Source organism: Primulina tabacum, chromosome 7 (genome assembly GCF_025594145.1).
Source record: "Primulina tabacum isolate GXHZ01 chromosome 7, ASM2559414v2, whole genome shotgun sequence".
In the NCBI taxonomy this organism is placed as follows: Eukaryota; Viridiplantae; Streptophyta; class Magnoliopsida; order Lamiales; family Gesneriaceae; genus Primulina; species Primulina tabacum.
This window is the reverse complement of record NC_134556.1, coordinates 11188551-11210826: the sequence shown is the minus strand read 5'-3', so window position 1 is coordinate 11210826 and position 22276 is coordinate 11188551. Positions and strand designations below refer to the sequence as shown.

At 39.6% G+C, this 22276-nt stretch overlaps 1 non-coding gene across 1 annotated transcript; it reads right to left on the bottom strand.

The window, feature by feature from the left end:
- Positions 1-8335: 8335 nt before the first annotated feature.
- On the bottom strand, positions 8336-8441 carry LOC142552421 (small nucleolar RNA R71). The gene has a single exon (XR_012821753.1). It is a non-coding gene; the product is annotated as a small nucleolar RNA R71 (small nucleolar RNA).
- Between the last annotated feature and the right edge of the window lie 13835 nt (positions 8442-22276).

Sequence of the window (22276 nt, the reverse complement as noted above, 5' to 3'; positions counted from 1 at the left end):
TGAATACAAAACCAGAGGTCGATTTCAAATCATCTATGTCACATTGGAATATAGAATCAGTGTAGCCTTCCAATTTTAATTCTCCACCCCATAGACCATGAACAAGTTCTTAGTCCTTCGTAGGTACTTAAGAATGTCTTTCATGGTCTTCCAATGCATTGGACCAGGGTTTGCCAAATATCTGCTTGTGACACTCAAAGCATAAGAAAAATCAGGGCGTGTTGATATCATACTATACATGATACTACCAATGGCTGAAGCATATGGAATACGTGTCATCATCTCTATCTCTTCATAACTTTTAGGGCACATTGCTTTAGATAGAGTAACACCATGACACATTGGTAAGTATCCTCTATTTGACTCTTCCATAGAGAATCATTTCAGAATGATATCTATGTAAGTGGATTGGGTGAGCCCCTGCATCCTCTTCGATCTATCTCTATAGATTTGTATTTCCAATACATATGATGCTTTACCCATGTCTTTCATGGAAAATTTACTCGCTATCCATACTTTGGTTGATTGCAATAATCCTACATCATTCCCGATGATTAAGATATCATCAACATAAAGTACTAGGAATGTCACTGTACTCGCACTAACTTTCTTGTACACACATGGTTCCTCAAGATTCTTAGCAAAACCAAATTCCTTGATAGTGTTTTCAAATATGAGGTTCCAACTCCTTGACGCCTGCTTGAGATCATATATTGATCTCTGAAGTCCTACTGACGTGTATCCCTCAGATTGAGACATTTAAATTTATTCTTTGATGTATCCATTGAGAAATGCAGTCTTTACATCCATTTTCCATATCTCATAGTCATACCATGCTGCTATGGCTAGTAGTATTCTAATGGACTTAAACATAGCAATTGGTGAAAGGTTTCCTCATATTCAATTCCTTGTCTTTGAGTATAACATTTTGCGACCAGTTTTGCCTTGAAAGTCAATACCTTCCCATCCGCCCAAAACTTTCTTTTGTAGATCCATTTGCATCCTATGGAAACGATTCCTTCAGGTGGATGCACTAATGTCCATACTTGGTTTGAATACATAGAGTCCATCTCAGACTGCATGGCTTCATGTCATTTGGATGAATCAGTATCAGATATTGAATCCTTGAAGTTCATTGGATCACATCCATCACTAGGATCATCATGGCCTCATTCATGAAGAATCATATATCTAGCAGGTGGTCTAATAATCCTATCAGACCTTCTAGTAGCGTGTACTTCAACTACTCGCTGTTGGGAATCATGTTCAATTTCTACTGTTGAAGGAGTATCTTGAATTTCTTCAAGTTCTATCATATCACCTTTTCTATCTAATAGAAATTCCTTCTCTAAAAAGGTATCATTTCTTGAAACAAAACTTTTGCTTCCTTGGGATGATAGAAGTAGTATTCAACAGAATTTTTTGGATACCCCACAAAGTACCACAAAATCGATCGACTATCCAATTCATCTCCCACTGTCTGCTTCACATAAGTAGGACATCCCCATATTCTTAAGTAAAAATATTTGGGAGTTTTTCTCATCCATATCTCATATGGTATTTTATCCATTGGTTTTGTATGGACATTATTCAATAACATTAACACGAGTTCAAGTGCAAAGCCCCAAAACGACGTAGGCAATTCAGTAAATCACATCATAGATTGAACTATGTCCATCAAAGTTCGATTACGATGTTCAAGAACACCATTTAATTTTTGTGTCGCTGGTGAAGTCCACTGTGAGAGAATCTCATTCTCTTTTAGATAATCCAAGAATTCAGTACTCAAGTATTCTCCGCCTCGATCAGATCAAAGTATCTTAATAATTATTTCTAATTGTTTTTCTATTTCTGATTTGAATTCTTTGAAATTTTCAAATGCTTCAGATTTGTGTCTCATGAAGTAGACATACCCATACCTCGAATAGTCAGCAATAAAGGTAATGAAGTAGGATTGCCCATATTTTGTGCTAACACTTAGTGGGCCACAAACGTCTTTGTGGATCAAATACAGTATACCATGTGCACGTTCCACATTTTCCCTTAACGAGAGCCTTGGTTATTTTTTCTTTTAAACAGGACTCACAAGTAGGTAGAGAATTTATGTCTGATAAGTCAAACATGTGTTCTCCCACTAGTTTTTGTATCCTTCTTTGAGAAATGTGAGCTAGTCTAGCGTGCCATATTTGTGCGGGATTTGGATCATATAGTTTTCTTTTGTTTGTTGTTGTTTTCATTTGTGCTTAGATATTATTTAACGAAATATCTTTCAATTTTAAGTTATAGAGATCGTTCATTAGTTCGTCGATTCCTATCAAACATTCAGTCTTGTAAATATTGCAAACACATTTAGCAAAAGCATAAGAATGACCACCTCTATCAATCATATAAATAAAAATAATGTTTTTAACTAACTCAAGAATATATAAAACGTCCCTCAAAAGTAACTTAAAATCATTGTTAAAAATAAAAGTAATGTCTCCAATAGCAGTTGCACCAACCCTTGCTCTATTCCCTAATCTTAGAAATGCCTCGCAATCTCTAAGTCTCCTGCTTCTTGTCATCACATGCAAATCATTGCATAGATGAGAACCCCATCCGGTATCCAGTACCCAAGAAGAGAAACTAATTGAGACATTTACTTCTATGTAAAACATACCATGGCCAGAACGTTTCTGGGCAAGATACTCCGTACATTTACGCCTCCAATGTCCAGGTTTGTTGCAGTGGAAACATAGATATTCTGACTTGTCGGGTTTTGTGGGCCCCGGAGTGGGTTTTTTGTATGGCTTCTTGTTGGGCATGTTCTTCTTTGGTGGGGCAGAACGCTTCTTGCGTCTATTTTGGGCTCTCTTTTCCGTACCAGGCGATGAGCCCACTAGAAGAACATGTTTTTCTTTCTTGATTGTGGTCTCATAAGTAGTAAGCATGCTGACCAACTCTTCAAGGGTGGCCTCAATCTTGTTCATATTAAAATTGACCACAAATACATCGAACGAGAGGGGTAATGACAGCAAGAGAATATCAACCTTTTTTTATTCACCCAAAAGGGGGAGAAATATGTTAGTTGAATCGATTATTTATCCAAGTTTTTTGATCATAAAAAATGGAGAGATTGTTGGAACATTTCATGTTCGCAATCTTGATTTTGATGTTAACAAAACTTGTTATTGTGTTTCTAACATATTTACTCAAGTGTGAAGTTATTAAAACAAGAAGCAAACTGAAACCGAATTCTTCACAAACTGAATTTCTGGCAAGCTTCGTTATTTTGATAATATCTCTCAAATAGATGATTCAAATGACAATCCGCAAATTAACTGATCAAAAAACTAAATTTCAAACAAGTCGTATTTCATGTCAGTTGGGCAAATTCGTATGTTATCAAGGTCTAACTGATCGCGCCGGTGCAGCTTGCGCGTGGGTTGAGGGGCTCGGCCAGGGGTCTCGGGCTGGGCTAAGGTGAGTCCTTAGGGTCCTAGGTCAGTGCACATGGGTCTGGTTCAAGAGCTGGGTCGATGGCTAGGGTTCTAGGCACACAAACGTGGAGTCCTTGCACTATGGGAGTCTCGGCCGTGAGTTCTTCGGGTTGCAGGGCTTCGGGTTCGAGTTAGGGGTCAGGTCCTTGGGTTCATGTCGGCCCAGTAGGGTCCATAGAAGGTCTAGGAAGGGGCTGGCTTGGGGTGGCTTGAGCTTGGCTCGAGGTCTAGGGTTTTCTTTTTGAGAATAAAATCAAAACATAGCTCACGGGGGTCGAGTCATGGTTCACGAGGGCCAAATAATTATTAAAAGTCTAAGTTTTAAAATTAGGAATTTTATTTTAAAGTTTGAAGTTATTCGAGATTAAAACACAATATAAATGAATAATCACGAATTAAATAAAAAGTCTAGTATTTAAGCTAAATAAAATTATGGAAAATTTTTATTAAGCTTAAATAATTATTTGGGATCATGCAAATCATTGCATAGATGAGAACCCCATCCGGTATCCAGTACCCAAGAAGAGAAACTAATTGAGACATTTACTTCTATGTAAAACATACCATGGCCAGAACGTTTCTGGGCAAGATACTCCGTACATTTACGCCTCCAATGTCCAGGTTTGTTGCAGTGGAAACATAGATATTCTGACTTGTCGGGTTTTGTGGGCCCCGGAGTGGGTTTCTTGTATGGCTTCTTGTTGGGCATGTTCTTCTTTGGTGGGGCAGAACGCTTCTTGCGTCTATTTTGGGCTCTCTTTTCCGTACCAGGCGATGAGCCCACTAGAAGAACATGTTTTTCTTTCTTGATTGTGGTCTCATAAGTAGTAAGCATGCTGACCAACTCTTCAAGGGTGGCCTCAATCTTGTTCATATTAAAATTGACCACAAATACATCGAACGAGAGGGGTAATGACAGCAAGAGAATATCAACCTTTTTTTATTCACCCAAAAGGGGGAGAAATATGTTAGTTGAATCGATTATTTATCCAAGTTTTTTGATCATAAAAAATGGAGAGATTGTTGGAACATTTCATGTTCGCAATCTTGATTTTGATGTTAACAAAACTTGTTATTGTGTTTCTAACATATTTACTCAAGTGTGGAGTTATTAAAACAAGAAGCAAACTGAAACCGAATTCTTCACAAACTGAATTTCTGGCAAGCTTCGTTATTTTGATAATATCTCTCAAATAGATGATTCAAATGACAATCCGCAAATTAACTGATCAAAAAACTAAATTTCAAACAAGTCGTATTTCATGTCAGTTGGGCAAATTCGTATGTTATCAAGGTCTAACTGATCGCGCCGGTGCAGCTTGCGCGTGGGTTGAGGGGCTCGGCCAGGGGTCTCGGGCTGGGCTAAGGTGAGTCCTTAGGGTCCTAGGTCAGTGCACATGGGTCTGGTTCAAGAGCTGGGTCGATGGCTAGGGTTCTAGGCACACAAACGTGGAGTCCTTGCACTATGGGAGTCTCGGCCGTGAGTTCTTCGGGTTGCAGGGCTTCGGGTTCGAGTTAGGGGTCAGGTCCTTGGGTTCATGTCGGTCCAGTAGGGTCCATAGAAGGTCTAGGAAGGGGCTGGCTTGGGGTGGCTTGAGCTTGGCTCGAGGTCTAGGGTTTTCTTTTTGAGAATAAAATCAAAACATAGCTCACGGGGGTCGAGTCATGGTTCACGAGGGCCAAATAATTATTAAAAGTCTAAGTTTTAAAATTAGGAATTTTATTTTAAAGTTTGAAGTTAATCGAGATTAAAACACAATATAAATGAATAATCACGAATTAAATAAAAAGTCTAGTATTTAAGCTAAATAAAATTATGGAAAATTTTTATTAAGCTTAAATAATTATTTGGGATATTTAGAGTCAATGAAATTAAGAAAAAGTCAAAAACGTGAAACTTTACGTCCATGGGTAAAACGGTAATTTTACACCTAAAAATTAGTAAACATCATGGCAGTGCTCTGAATGATGTTTTATATGCTAATATGATTATTTTAAATGTTTATTAATTTTTATGATGTTAAAATGTGTATTTTAAATGTTTATGAATTTTTATGATGTTAAAATGTGCATTTCAAACGTTTATGGATTCTTATGATGAAAAGATAAAGTTAAAAGATATGTTACATGCTTGTTTTTAAAAGAAAAAAATATTAAATGCATGATTTTTGTAAAGTGATGAAAATGTAAAACATTGGAGGAGGTGAAGTAATTGTGACTATTGAGGATATGAGGATAAGAATGCGGATATCGTGAGGGAAAAGGCCCCAGAGGGAGCCTATTTATGGGAGAAGGTCCCAGAGGGAGCCCGACGATCGTATTTCCATTCGATGAGGATAGGCCAAGACTCAGTCGACGGGTGAGAGTGTCTCTGATGTCTCCGCCGCCCAATACTGTGGTTACATGTAGATGGATCCACGGACTTTTTGAGTATGAGGAAAGTCATAATTAACAATCTGAATTCAATAAAAAGAGGAAAATGTATATGTTCATGATGAAAGGATTTATGTTATGAAATAATGAAAAGGAAAACGTTGAGGTTTAAGTTATGCATGTCATGAAAATGTTATTTTTACATAAAAGTATTTTCACGGTTGCATGAGATTGTATACGTATTACTTGTTATCAAGATTATGGTGTGTTGAGTCTTTAGACTCACTAGGTGTAATGGATGCATGTGATTATGATGTTAATGTTACTGGGGGTCTTGATGGTTTACCTGACTGGACTGACGGTGCACATAATCCAAGGACCAACGCTTCTACTTTTCCGCATGATACGTGTGGTTTTTACGTGTTTTATTGCATTAGGTTGTGTGTGTTTGCATTGTGCATGCGTACATTTCGTTTACATTTGGTTCATTTTAGAGTAAAGCATATGCATTTGATCATTTCTCACTTGTGCATGACGAATTTGCAGGAAAAATGGCCGGAAAACTAAAATCGGAGCCAAGTGCCAAGCAAAGTTGATGATGTCCAGAAGGTATGGCGCTCGGGCGGTAGTTTTCTATCGCCCGGGCGCGAGATTGATCTTCCAACGAGGCAAAGTACAGAGAGTTCGGCGCTCGGACAGTAACTTTCTACCGCCCGAGCGCGAGATGCCACAAGTCCCAAGCAGATTACAGTAGATGTGGCGCTCGAGCGGTAATATTCTACCGCCCGAGCGCCGTTTATTTTTGGAAAAAATTCATAGCCAATTCCTTACCTTATGTGCTGAATGGGGATGATATAAAAAGGTAGGTTGGACGTTTTGGAGGGCATTCAGACGAGATTTCAGAGCCGCCACAAGCTTTGGAGAGACTTTTGCGCTTGGATTGAAGATTCGAGGATTTCCGGGCACCGTTCTTCGCATTCTTCGTCAATTCTCGTATTTCTAATTGAGTTTTCATCTTTTAAACATTGTTGTGTTTATTTTAAATATGAATTCTAGTAGCTAACTTTTATTATTTGTTGGGACTTAAGGGGATCCTACCCCAAAACTTTGATATAATTAATTTACACTTCGATTTCTGATTTATTCTTGATTATACTATTGTTTTATCGTGTTGTTAGAGCGTAGCTAACTTTAACAACGTCTTTATATTGCGAGTGAGTTCGAGAGAATAACTTGTGATAGGAACGAGTAGTATAATCCGTGGATCTACAATTTACATAGACATATGAAATTGGATACGCGCCGATAGTCATAGTCCTTAGGATCGAAAACTAGGGGATTTCTTAAATCGACATGCGATTCACTCTTGATAAATAATTAAAGACATTTAATTACTTCATTGAGTCGAATTAGTTTGGCATAGCTCGAGAGAGTGTGTTCAATTGTACAGGAAATCCTCTCGGAAGCATATAATCACTATCGAACGAATTAATTAATTAACGAGGGGTAGGTGAACTGAAATTCCCAACAAATTCATTTCTCATTGAATTTTACTCAATATTTTAGATATTAATTCTCATTCATTACTTATTAAAGCATTTTATTTACATCTTTCTTTGAGCATAGTAGTATTAATTACTCAATCAAATTTTCGTTGCTAAAGATCTCATAACTGAAAAGAATAATTGTTAAATACAGTACTCAGTGGAACGATACTCGTACTCACTTACATTATACTATTACTTGACATCGTGCACTTGCGATTAATTTTCGAGCTTACAAAACCATATTTTTATTGGGGATTTTACTGTGCAAGTTTTTTTGCTCGATCAAGTTTTTGGCGCCGTTGCCGGGGATTGTTAATCTACAATTTTATTTTTAGTCAATTTCTTTAGCGTTATTTTATTTTTCTTTAGCTAACACTCCATATTTTATTCCAGATATCTTGTCTAGTGCATGCCAAAGTCACTTGACGTGGAGCTTGAGTTTGATCCTGAAATCGAAAGAACTTTCCGCAGGAGAAGACAGCAGCAGAGACTAAAAGAACTGATGGAGAGGCAGTTGAATGATCAAGAGGAGGAACGTCGTGAAGATAGACATGTGGAGATACCGCGCCGCATACCCATGCTGGAATATGCCCAACCTTCTTTGGAGGGTGCACGCCCTAGCATTGTGAGGCCTATCGTGCGGGCAAATCACTTTGAAATCAAGCCAGCCATAATCCAGATGATTCAGAACACAGTCCAATTTGGAGGAACTGCAGTAGATGACCCAAACACGCACATCGCAGATTTTCTAGAAATTTGCGATACTTTTAAATTCAATGGAGTTTCTGATGATGCTGTTAGGTTGCGTTTATTTCCTCTCTTAACGTGATAAAGCTAAAGCGTGGTTAAATTGTTTGCCTGTAGGTTCGATCGCTACATGGGAGGACACGGCGAAAGCATTTCTCATCAAATACTTCCATCCCTCCAAGACCATGAAGCTGCGGGCAGACATTACAACATTTGCTCAATTTGATCAGGAATATTTATATGAGGCATGGGAACGCTTCAAGGATCTACTACGAAGATGCCCACATCACGAGTTTCCACTTGGGTTAGTCGTTCAAACATTTTATTATGGTTTGCTTACTCCTAACCGTACTAGGATAGATGCTGCTGCTTGTGGAAACCTGTTGAGAAAAACCGCGGAGGAAGGATATGAATTGTTAGAGGAGATGGATGCTAGCAGCTATCACCCTCAATCTGAAAGAAACAACTAGCGGAAGAGTGCAGGAGTTCACCAGGTAACTGATTTTTCTGCAATTACTGCAAAACTTGATGCTTTAAACAGGAAACTAGACAGCTTGAATGTGGGTGGCACGGCGATGCGTCTTCAAGAGATATTCTGTGACAAGTGTGGAGGGGAACACTATGCGAAGGACTGTCAAGATGACAATCCATTTTATGTGCAAGAAGGGGCACCAATAAATCAAGTAGGGGTCCAAAACCGCCCAAGGAATGACCCGTATTCGAACACATACAATCCGGGGTGGAGGCAACACCCAAACTTCTCCTGGGGTGGTCAAAACAGCCAGAATAAACCACAAGGAGGACAATCATATGGGAAACAACCGATGTACAGGTCCGATCCTCCTAGAGAAGAGAAGTCCAATTTGGAGCAGATGATGTCTAAGTTCATCTCGTCTACCGAGACTAGACTACAGAATCAGGATGCATCGATAAAGGGGCTTGAGAATCAAATTGGGCAGCTGGCAAAAATGATCACAAATAGAGAGCCGGGCACCTTGCCAAGTAACACAGAGACAAATCCAAAAGAGCAAGTGAAGGTCATCGAGTTGAAGAGTGGAAAAGTTTTAGAGTCAAGAGAAATAAAGAGAACTCAAAAATCGGATGAACACCCTGAAACATCCAAAGGTAAGACCTCTAACTCTACACCATCACCCACTGCACAACCTAAAATTGTTATTCCCCCACCTTTTCCTGCAGCACTGAAAAAAGCAAGACTAGATGCACAATTCGGTAAGTTTCTTGAGATATTCAAAAAATTGCATATCAATATTCCTTTTGCCGATGCCTTGATGCAAATGCCTAGTTATGCTAAGTTTTTGAAAGATGTATTAGCGAATAAGAGGAAGTTGGAGGATCACATGACAGTGAGTCTTACTGAAAATTGTTCTGCTTTGGTGCAAAACAAGATCCCACCGAAACTTAAGGATCCAGGGAGTTTCTCTATTCCTTGCACGATTGGAGATTTTGTTTTTCATAAAGCGTTATGTGATCTTGGTGCAAGTATTAACCTGATGCCTCTTTCTGTGTTTAGGAAACTTGGATTGGGAGAACCTAAGCCGACGCGGATGTCCTTACAACTAGCTGACAGATCCGTCAAGTACCCCGGCGGATTGATTGAGGATGTACTAGTGAAAGTGGACAAATTTATTTTCCCTGTGGATTTTGTGGTACTTGACATGGAGGAAGACATAGAGATGCCCTTGATTCTTGGGAGACCATTCCTTGTGACTGGCAAGGCCCTGATTGATGTTCAAGAAGGGAAGTTGAGATTAAGAGTGGGCGAGGAAGAGATCACTTTTGATGTTTTTAATGCACTTAAGCACACACTGCACTCTGATAGTTGTTATAGAATTGATGTTGTTGATGCTCTCGTTTCTGACTATGTGGAGGATGCTCTTGGGGACCCTTTGGAAGCCACCCTCACAACTGAATTGGAGGATGATGACTTGGACGAAGAAAAAGCTGAAATAGTAGCATACTTCAATGCCAACCCTCCATGGAGAAGGCTGATGAGGATGAAACTGGAAGATCTGGGAGAGCGCAGAGATTTGACCCCTCCAAAGTCAAGCATCGAGGAACCACCGACACTTGAACTCAAACCCTTACCTCCGCACCTGAAGTACATATTTCTAGGTAAGAATAACACTTTGCCTGTCATTATTTCTGCTGCTTTGACAGATGCTATGGAGGAAAAATTGTTGCAAGTTCTCAAGGAGCACAAAAGAGCATTCGCCTGGAAGGTGGCAGACATAAAGGGAATCAGTCCATCGATATGCATGCATAAAATCTTGATGGAAGAAAAGTACTCACCTCTCGTGCAACCTCAAAGACGACTAAATCCAAAGATGCAAGAGGTAGTGAAGGCTGAAACTATTAAGCTTCTCAATTCAGGTATTATCTACCCCATTTCCGATAGTGCGTGGGTAAGTCCGGTTCAATGTGTGCCTAAGAAAGGAGGAATTACGGTGATCACCAATGAAAAGAATGAACTTATTCCCACAAGAACTGTTACGGGGTGGAGAGTGTGCATTGACTATAGGAAACTGAATGATGCCACCCGTAAGGACCATTTCCCCCTTCCCTTTATTGATCAAATGTTGGACAGATTAACGGGACATGAATTTTATTGTTTTCTAGATGGGTATTCGGGGTATAATCAAATCACTATTGCACCTGAGGACCAAGAGAAAACCACTTTCACTTGCCCTTATGGCACTTTTGCTTTTCGCCGTATGCCTTTTGGTCTTTGTAATGCACCTGCAATATTTCAGCGCTGTATGACTGCTATATTCCATGATATGATTGAAACCTTTCTTGAAATATTTATGGATGATTTTTCTATCTTTGGTGCAACGTTTGATGAGTGTTTGCAGAATTTGAGATCCGTGTTGAGAAGATGCGAGGAGACGAACTTGGTGCTCAATTGGGAAAAGTGCCATTTCATGGTACAAGAGGGAATTGTTTTAGGGCACAAGGTTTCGGAAAAAGGAATTGAGGTGGACAAAGCTAAAATTGAAGTAATAAAGAACCTACCACCACCAGCCTCAGCAAAGGGAGTTAGAAGTTTTCTAGGCCACGCCGGCTTTTATCGGCGTTTTATCAAAGATTTTTCTAAAATTGCAAAACCTCTATCTTCCCTACTTATGAAAGATGTGCCTTTTGATTTTCATTCTGACTGTTTACAGGCATACGAGGATTTGAAGGAGCGCTTGGTGACAGCTCCTGTCTTGGTGGCACCAGATTGGGATCTACCTTTCGAGATCATGTGCGACGCCAGTGACACTGCGGTGGGAGCTGTGCTTGGCCAGCGACAAAACAAGGTATTTCATACAATTTACTACGCAAGTAAGACCTTATATGAGGCTCAATTGAATTATGCAACAACTGAAAAGGAATTACTTGCAGTAGTATTTGCGCTTGACAAATTTCATGCATATCTTGTGTTGTCAAAAGTCATTATTTACACAGACCACTCTGCACTAAAATATTTGCTTGCTAAAAAAGATGCAAAACCACGTTTACTTCGGTGGATCTTACTTTTACAAGAGTTTGACTTAGAAATCAAAGATAAGAAAGGTGTTGAGAATGTGGTTGCTGATCACTTGTCTATGTTAGAATTCGTCAGTGATGATTGTGTGAATGATGCTATTAATGATTGGTTTCCTGATGAGCAACTGTTTGAGGTGAAAAATTGTCCATGGTATGCAATTTTTGCAAATTTTCTTGTTACAGGCTCACCTCCCCCAAATTTAACTTTTCACCAAAGAAAGAAATTTTTTTCGGACGTGAAATATTATTTGGGAGGAACCGTTTTTGTTCAAAATTTGTGCAGATGCCATGATAAGAAGGTGTGTTGCAGAGGAAGAGTTCGGTCAAATTCTCAATCACTGTCATGACCGTGAGGTAGGTGGTCATTTTGGACCAACAAGGACGGCGTCTAAGGTACTTGAATGTGGTTTTTATTGGGCATCCCTTTTTAAAGATGCTCGTTCTTATGTGCTCGCATGTGATAGATGCCAACGGACAGGTAACATTTCTAACCGTCATGATATGCCATTGAATAATATTCTTGAGTGTGAGGTTTTTGATGTATGGGAAATAGATTTCATGGGACCGTTTCCCAGTTCGTTCACGAAAAAATATATTTTGGTTGCGATTGACTATGTGTCTAAGTGGGTAGAGGCAGAAGCATTCGCCATTAATGATGCTCAGGTGGTCTTAAAATTTTTAAAGAAAAATATTTTTAACAGATTCGGAACACCACGAGCAATCATCAGTGATGGTGGCACTCATTTTTGCAACAAACTATTTGAAAAACTCTTGAGCAAGTACGGTGTCACACATAAGATCTCTACCCCTTATCACCCCCAGACAAGTGGTCAAGTTGAGGTGTCTAATCGAGAAATCAAGCGAATTCTGGAAAAAGTGGTGGGTGTCAGTAGGAAGGATTGGTCGATGAGGTTAGATGATGCTCTTTGGGCATACATGACTGCTTTTAAAACACCTATAGGCACAACACCGTACAGATTATTGTTTGGTGAAGCATGTCACTTACCTGTAGAGTTAGAGCATCGGGCATATTGGGCAACAAAAGCACTAAACTTTAACTTTACTGATGCAGATGAACGACGTTTGCTTCAACTACATCACTTGGAGGAATTCCGAAATCTGGCATATGATCTCGCACTGTCCTACAAAGAAAAGACAAAGAGGGCTCATGACAGGCGAATCATCAAAAGGGAATTCCAAGAAGGAGAAAATGTCCTGCTCTATAACTCCCGGTTGAGACTGTTTCCAGGAAAACTGAAGTCACGATGGTCCGGTCCATTCGTGATTTCGAAAGTATACCCATCGGGAGCTGTAGAATTGAAAGATGGAAAGGAGGAATGCCCAGCGCCTGAAGCACTACATGGGTGGCACCGTTGAGCCACAACTTGGAATCACCCGGTTCCAAGACAATTCGAACTGAGACCGGCCGACAGTCTAGCTCTCGACTGTAAATTGAGAACTTACTTTTCTTTCCCTTCTCTTGCATTTGACTTAATTTTTCTTTCGTGTCAATTTACTTATTTTCCTTTGCTGTTGTTTCGTTTTCATTAAATTAAAAAAATAATAATAATAAGAAAAAAAATAAAAAAAATAAAAATAAATAAAAAATAATAAAAAAAATTTTAAACGATTTTGGCCAGAAAGGCTGGCGCTCGAGCGGTAATTTTATACCGCCCAAGCGCGAACGCTTGCCTCGGGATGAAAACTCCAGAGAGGCTGGCGCTCGAGCGGTAGTTTTCTACCGCTCGAGCGCGCCTGCGTTTAAAGACACGAATTCCCCTTTCCCCTTTCATTCTGCGAAAACAATTTTCTCCCCAAATCCCTAACTCTACCTCGCCCCTTTTTCGATTTTGTGGTGCAGGAGCTTCAATCCCGACTCGAATACTCGGCAAGGTGGAACAATCGTCTTAGGAGAACAAGAATCTTCATCACTCCGGTTCATACACCATCTCCGTCACCACTGTGGCACCAAAGAAATTGAAAGGTACCTCCGGTTCTTCTTCTTCCTCCTCGTTTGATAGAACCTGCTTTGTGAATGCGGCGGCTAGGGATAGATATGAGTATGCTAAAATACATAGAAACCCCATTGCCGAAAGGGGATTTCGTCGTCTATTCGAGGATAGATTCTTGGGCACTCTTGGGGATTTGGAGAAACGAGGATGGGTTACATTTGGCGAGCAACCTAAGGCAGCAGTGGTGTCTGTAGTTAGGGAATTTTATGCGAATGCCGGTGAACGAACAGATGGTAGGGCATTTGTTAGAGGAAAGCTTGTGCCGTTCGATTCATTCACGATTAACGCCCTATTAGGAACGGCCGACATTGACGACTCCGCATTCGAGGCATTAGTTGCTGATCCTAATTACTCGATGATCATTGAGACTCTGTGCCTTCCCGGGGCAACCTGGAAACCATTAGGAGGACCCCCGAGCTGCTTCGATGAAAAATATTTGCGGGCCGACATTGCCCTATGGTATCTATTTTTGGCCCGAAGAATGATGCCAGTGTCCCACAAGAGTGAGGTGCAGAAAGAACGGGCAGTGGTACTTTTTGCGTTATCTCAGGACTACGCCATTAACGTGGGCAAGCTATTAAACTCGCAAATTATGATGAGCATACATAACAGCCACATCGACCTATTTTTCCCTACCATCATATCCGAATTGTGTGCCCAGGCGGGAGTTATTTTTCGGGACGATGAGGAGTGGCTACAACCCATGAAGCCTATTTGTGTGGACGACTGGCGGCGGAAGAAGACGAAAAGACAGATAGACTTCTCCAATCAGGAGGAGGAAGTAGGAGGGTCAAGCACCGCCGCCCCTCGGCGCCCACAGCCCCGCCGGCGAACCCAGAATGAAAAAATGGATGAGAGTCTGGCCTTCATGGCTCACCAGGAGCAGATTAACACCAATGTCACGGCGCGTCTTGACCAACTCGATTCCATGATGCGCACTATGCTAATCCACGGGGGCGTAGACCCAAACACCATATCGCCACCCCTGCCGACCATTCCCCCCTTCCACTTTCAGTATGACTATCTTCAACAGGGGGATGCAGCGGGCATGCCACCGCCGGAACATGATGAGGATGAGCTGTGATCAGGGGAGTTTACTGTTTCCCCTTTCTTTTCTTTTCTTTTGTCTAATGAATTTTTTGTTTTGTTTTCGGATTATTGTTCGTTCGGTTATTTCTTTTGCATTTATTGTTGTGTTGCATTCATGTTGGCATTTGTGTTCTTCGTCCTTTGTGCAATGGGGACATTGCACACCTTTAGTATGAGGGGGTCGTGTGTCGTATTTGGTGTCTTTCGTATTTGTCCTGCATGAGTGTCAGTTGATGGTGAAATTAGTAAATTGGTAGCCAGTGATGATTTTGGGCTAAATGAACTGCATGTTGCGTAGTCTTATCATTAGATGCGAGTGGAACTTGAATGAATACCTGTTGAAATGAGTGACTAACCAGTAGCATAAACTCAAGTAGAAACGCAAACGTATTCCTCAAATATCCTTCAGCCCAATCGTGCATAGGACCTATAAATCCATTCCTAGGCCAGAGAAACGAAAAAAAAAAAAAATTTCCCATATATCCAAAGCCTAGGGAGTACGTATGAGAAAACTATGCACCAAAAAAATTTTGGAATAATAAAGGGGATGTAAGGTGAGGGGGAGCCAAAAAAGGATGAAATCTTATCCCAAGGCTAAAAAGATGGAGATGTAAGGCGTTGAGGAATGTCAGAGAAAATTTCTGACAGGTGCATAGTGAAAATGATCTACGTACTCCCCATCTTTCCAAACCACTTGAGCACGTTGGCCTTTGACTCCCTACATTTTGTTGTTCGACTATGAAACTCTCCCACTGTTGGTGTTTACTGGTTGGTCCCAAATAGAAACAGGACTCAGAAAAGATAAACTTGCGTTGACTGGTTGATTCGGAAACCCGCATGATTTGCGAATAAAACTGTCTGAAACACAAGCTAGAAAGATCCACAGCACACACGATCACACCTTTTGGAAAAATAAAATTGTGTTGTGATGTTCTTAAAAGGGGTAGTAATGTATGTTGTGATTTGACTAAGTGGATGTAGTTCAAACACCCGCTGAGGCAGGAGATACCAGTTCGCTACTTCACCATCAGTTTAGTTATTTCAATACTCTCCCTTTTGTGTTCGTTTCATGTTTTAATTGTAGTCTGTAACCTATTTTGCTTGAGGGCAAGCAAAAGGTTAGTATGAGGGGGTTGATACGTGTGGTTTTTACGTGTTTTATTGCATTAGGTTGTGTGTTTTTGCATTGTGCATGCGTACATTTCGTTTACATTTGGTTCATTTTAGAGTAAAGCATATGCATTTGATCATTTCTCACTTGTGCATGACGAATTTGCAGGAAAAATGGTCGGAAAACTAAAATCGGAGCCAAGTGCCAAGCAAAGTTGATGATGTCCAGAAGGTATGGCGCTCGGGCGGTAGTTTTCTACCGCCCGGGCGCGAAATTGATCTTCCAAAGAGGCAAAGTACAGAGAGTTCGGCGCTCGGGCGGTAACTTTCTACCGCCCGAGCGCGAGATGCCACAAGTCCCAAGCAGATTACAGTAGATGTGGCGCTCGAGCGGTAATATTCTACAGCCCGAGCGCCGTTTATTTCTGGAAAAAATTCATAGCCGATTCCTTAACTTATGTGCTGAATGGGGATGATATAAAAAGGTAGGTTGAACGTTTTGGAGGGCATTCAGACGAGATTTCAGAGCCGCCACAAGCTTTGGAGAGACTTTTGCGCTTGGATTGAAGATTCGAGGATTTCCGGGCACCGTTCTTCGCGTTCTTCGTCAATTCTCGTATTTCTAATTGAGTTTTCATCTTTTAAACATTGTTGTGTTTATTTTAAATATGAATTCTAGTAGCTAACTTTTATTATTTGTTGGGACTTAAGGGGATCCTACCCCAAAACTTTGATATAATTAATTTACACTTCGATTTCTGATTTATTCTTGATTATACTATTGTTTTATCGTGTTGTTAGAGCGTAGCTAACTTTAACAGCGTCTTTATATTGCGAGTGAGTTCGAGAGAATAACTTGTGATAGGAACGAGTAGTATAATCCGTGGATCTACAATTTACATAGACATATGAAATTGGATACGCGCCGATAGTCATAGTCCTTAGAGTCGAAAACTAGGGGATTTCATAAATCGACATGTGATTCACTCTTGATAAATAATTAAAGACATTTAATTACTTCATTGAGTCGAATTAGTTTGGCATAGCTTGAGAGAGTGTGTTCAATTGTACAGGAAATCCTGTCGGAAGCATATAATTACTATCGAACGAATTAATTAAATAACGAGAGGTAGGTGAACTGAAATTCCCAACAAATTCATTTCTCATTGAATTTTACTCAACATTTTAGATATTAATTCTCATTCATTACTTATTAAAGCATTTTATTTACATCTTTCTTTGAGCATAGTAGTATTAATTACTCAATCAAATTTTCGTTGCTAAAGATCTCATAACTGTAAAGAATAATTGTTAAATACAGTCCTCAGTGGAACGATACTCGTACTCACTTACATTATACTATTACTTGACATCGTGCACTTGCGATTAATTTTCGAGCTTACAAAACCATATTTTTATTGGGGATTTTACTGTGCAAGTTTTGCTCGATCACCGCACTTATGATTTATGTTTATGATTTACGTTAAAGGTTTTTAAGACTATTTATTTATGCTTTTGAGTGGTTTTTGAGAGGATAATACTTTTCATATTTATTGCTTTTTTGGTTTGATAAAATGTTAGACGATTTGATGATTTGACTATCTCCTTGATTTTCAAATACTAGTTGGATGTTTTATTTTTAAAATGGTGCATAATATTTTATATATATGTATATGTATTTGGCCAAATAGTATAGGGAAAAAAATTTCTAGTAGTTTTTAAGCAAAACGATTAGCAGACGTTTCAGTTGGTATCAGACCAAAGGTCATGTAACGGGTTGTGCCACCATCAGCGCCGGAAAGATCAGTCGTCAAGCCTCAATTTGTAAGTTTTACATGCTTTATATGATTTAATATGATGTTACCTGCATGATCACATGAATAATATGTTTATGTCACATGTTTACTAGCTTTTTGAGTATATATGCTTTGTATGCTTAAATTGATAAAATGAATAAGGATATGTTGCATGATTAGAAAACTTATATTTAAATTCATGTTGGTTACATTAGTATTTGGAAAATGTTCAGATAAAATGCCTCCTAGACGTACCCCTGTTATTGAGAATCAAGCTGAGCATAGTGTGAATCGACAAGAGAATGCACCCCCACCTCCTCATGGGATGCTGCTACTCGTGCCTTAGAGGGGATGGCTCTTTTCTTCGAGCAACAGTTACAACAGCAGCAGTTGCAACAGCAGTTACAGCAAGCACCTAGGCCACAACATGACGTATATGATCAGTTCCGGAGGCTAGGGTCAAAGGAATTTGCTGGCATCACTGATCCCTTTGCTGCTGAGGCTTGGATTCGTGCACTCGAGGTACACTTTTGATATCTGAACATGGAGGATGCTGAATATGTGAGGTATGCAACTTATATGTTTAGTGATGATGCTTCTTTATGATGGGAAGGAGCCGAGCATGATATTGACATTGCTACACTTACTTGGGCTCGTTTCAAGGAGATATTATATTAAAAATACTTTACTGCTGATGTTAGAGGGCGACTGAAGAGGGAATTTATGAGCCTTCGTTAGGGAGACTCGACTGTTGCTAAGTTCGTGAAGAAGTTTGATAAGTGTTATCACTTTGTACCCTTTATTGCAAGGGATCCTGCAGAGAAACTTAGACACTTCATGGATGGTCTACGACCTACCCTTCGAAATAATGTTATGATGATGTGTCCTTTGGATTATGCTACCGCTACTGCTTATGCATTTCAGTCTGAGCAGTCTTTGAGGGACATTGAGTTTGAGATGCAGAGCAAGAGGCAGCAACACCAAAATAATAATCAGCCAAACAAGAAGCCATATACGGGTCCTCCTAGACCTCAAGGACCGCAAAAGCCCCAGGGTCAAGTCAAGAAGCAAGGACAGCAAAAGCCATATAATCCTGGAGCACCAAAGCCTGCTGAGAGGCAACCATGCAAGGAGTGCAATTGCTTACATCATGGCAAATGTGAATGGGGGACATTAAAGTGCTTCTATTGCAAGGAGGATGGACACAAGGCTGCCGATTGCCCGAAGAAAAAAGCACCTACTATGGGAAGAGCATATGTTATGCATGCTGAAGAAGCAGAGGAGGAGCCAGATACTACACTCATCATGGGTAACCTAGTCGTTTAACTTTTTTATGTTGCTTTCATTGCATGATATGTTAAATTGGTTATTAGAATTGAATTGGGATCAAGTTTAATCTAGTGGAAATTAGATTGCATGTTCTAACTTAGTTGGATTTAAGTTATGTCTTTAGAAACCCTAGAAATTAGTATGGAATTTTGTGCCTTATTTTAGGTAAAGGATGAATTAATTCCAAATATAAAGTTTTATGGCCAAAATTTAAAGAAAATCATAATCAATGGTTGGTTAAGTGTTTCGAATTTTTAAGGGGTCTTAGTGCAATTTTCAAAAATTTTGAGGACCAAAATATAAATACCGAAAGTTAAAGGACCTAATTGAAATATTCAAAAATATGAAGGACCGAAAATGCCATTATCGAATTCTTAAGGATCAACAATGCAGTTTTCGAAATTTAAAGGACCAAAATGTTAAATTTCAAAAATTTAAGGACCACTTTGCAAATATTCAAAAATTTTGGGGACTAAAAGTCAAATTTAAAAAAAATTGAGGGGCTAAAAGCAATTTTTCAAGAAATTCTTAAATTCAACGCGTAATCTTCACATAACTTTGGGAAATAAATTATAGAAATTCCTTAAGCTTCAACACGAGAAGATTTAAAAGACGTTTTCACCGCAGGGAGGATTATCATTCAAGGTGTAGCGACCTATGCACTGCTAGATTCGAGAGCTACACATTCCTTCATATATGAAACCTTCATCAAAAGACTGAATATTATTCATGAAGATATGGGTTTGGGTTTGAAAGTTTCTATTCCTTCCGGTGATCAAATGCTCACGTCTAAAATTGTCAAGAATATGGAGCTTCGTTTATTCAAAGATGTAGTTCGGGCAGATCTTATTGTGCTTCCTATGCCTGAATTTGATATCATACTTGGGATGGATTGGTTATCAGCGAATGGAGCTTCTATTGATTTTTGTCAGCGATCAGTGTATATTCGACCGTCTAGTGGTAAATCTTTTGTCTTCGAGGCGGCGAGAAACAAGAAAATGCCGCACATCATCTCTTGTTTATGTGCGAGGAAGCTTATTAAATGTGGATGCCAAGCTTTTCTAGCATGTGTCACTACCGCACATGCTCCTATCAGTCAGATATTAGAAGATGTTGATATTGTCAAAGATTTTCCTAGCGTCTTTCCCGAGGACGTTTCTGGCATTCCACCTGATCGTGAAGTGGAATTCTCTATTGACCTAATGTCGGGCACTGGTCCTATATCTAAAGCGCCTTATCGTCTAGCACCCACTGAAATGAAAGAATTAAAAGATCAAATCCAAGAATTGCTAGACAAGGGTTTTATTCGCCCTAGTTATTCTCCATGGGGCACACCAGTGTTATTTGTGAAGAAGAAAGATGATAGTATGCGTCTTTGCATGGATAATCAAGAGCTTAATAGGGTCACTATCAAGAATAAATATCCATTGCCAAGAATTGAAGATTTATTTGATCAGTTACAAGGAGCATCGATATTTACTAAGATTGATCTGAATTATGGATATCATCAATTGAAAATGAAAGAGTCTGATGTTTACAAGACAGCGTTTCGTACCAGATATGGGCATTACGAGTTTATGGTCATGCCATTTGGGTTGACCAATGCGCCAGCGATCTTCATGGATCTCATGAATCACGTATTTCAGCCGTATCTGAATCAGTTTATTATAGTCTTCATTGATGATATTTTGATCTATTCAAATAATAAAGAGGATCATAATCGTCATTTGAGGACAGCACTGCAAATACTGCAAGATAGGAAGTTATACGAAAAATTCAGCAAGTGCGAGTTTTGGCTTGATAGAGTGGCTTTCTTGGGCCACATCATTTCTAGTGATGGCGTTGAAGTTGATCCAAGTAATGTTGAGGCAGTGAAAGAGTGGCCAGTACCCAAGAGTGTTATCGAGATTCGCAGTTTCTTGTAACTAGCTGGCTGTTATCGCAAGTTTATTCAGGGTTCTCATCTATAGCAGTACCCATGACTGCTTTGACAAAGAAGAATGCAAAGTTTGTATGAGGACCCGAGTGTCAAGACAGTTTTGATAAGTTAAAGCAAGCCTTGATTTCAGCGCCAGTGTTATCTATGTCATCGGGGCAAGGAGAGTATGTTCTATAAACCGACGCTTCTAAAATTGGTTTGGGGGCAGTTCTGATGCAAAATGACCGAGTTATAGCTTATGCGTCGAGACAGTTGAAAATTCATGAGAAAAACAACCATACTCATGATCTCGAGCTTGCAGGAGTAGTTTTTGTATTGAAGATTTGGAAACATTACTTATATGGGGAGAAGTGCAAAATATTCACCAATCATAAAAGTTTGAAATACTTCTTCACACAAAAAGAACTGAACATGAGACAACGTAGATGGCTTGAGTTAGTAAAGGACTACGATTGTGAGATTAGCTTCCATTCGGGAAAAGCTAATGTTGTAGCAGACACATTGAATCGTAAAGCAGCAGTTATTACTCAATTATCACTTCAAAGACCGTTGCAGTCCGAGAAACATCGGTTTGAGCTTACAGTTTATGATAGGGGCGAGGCCTCTAATCTTTCCACATTATCAGTACAGTCGACCTTGAGAGATAGAATTCGTGATGGGCAGTCTACCGATGAGCAATTGCAAAAGTGGAGAGCAAGAGATGAAGCCAAGGGCCGGAAATTATATTCAGAAGTGGATGGTATAGTTTGTTATCGAGATCGTTTATGGGTTCCTAGTGACGATTTTTTGAGAGATCTTATAATGAAGGAAGCTCATGACACACCATATTCCATTCATCTGGGAAGTACGAAAATGTACAAAGATTTACAATTGTTATATTGGTGGCCAAGCATGAAGAGAGACATTTTGAGATTTGTATCCGAATGTTTGACTTGTCAGAAAGTTAAAGCAGAGCATCAAAGAACAGCGGGAAAACTTAAGCCACTTTCTATTCCCGAGTGGAAATGGGAAAATATTACCATGGACTTTGTTGTGGAATTTCCAAAGACTATTAAGAGATTCAATGCTACATGGGTGATAGTGGATCGTCTTATGAAATCAACACATTTTCTACCTATCAAGACGACTTTCACCATGATTCAGTATGCAAAGTTATATATTCGGGAGATAGTTCGTCTGCATGGGATTCCTATATCTATTGTTTCTGACAGAGATACGAGATTTACGTAATATTTTTGGAAGAGTATGCATGCAGCGATGAGGACCAAGTTATTATTCAGTACAACATTCCATCCTCAAACCGATG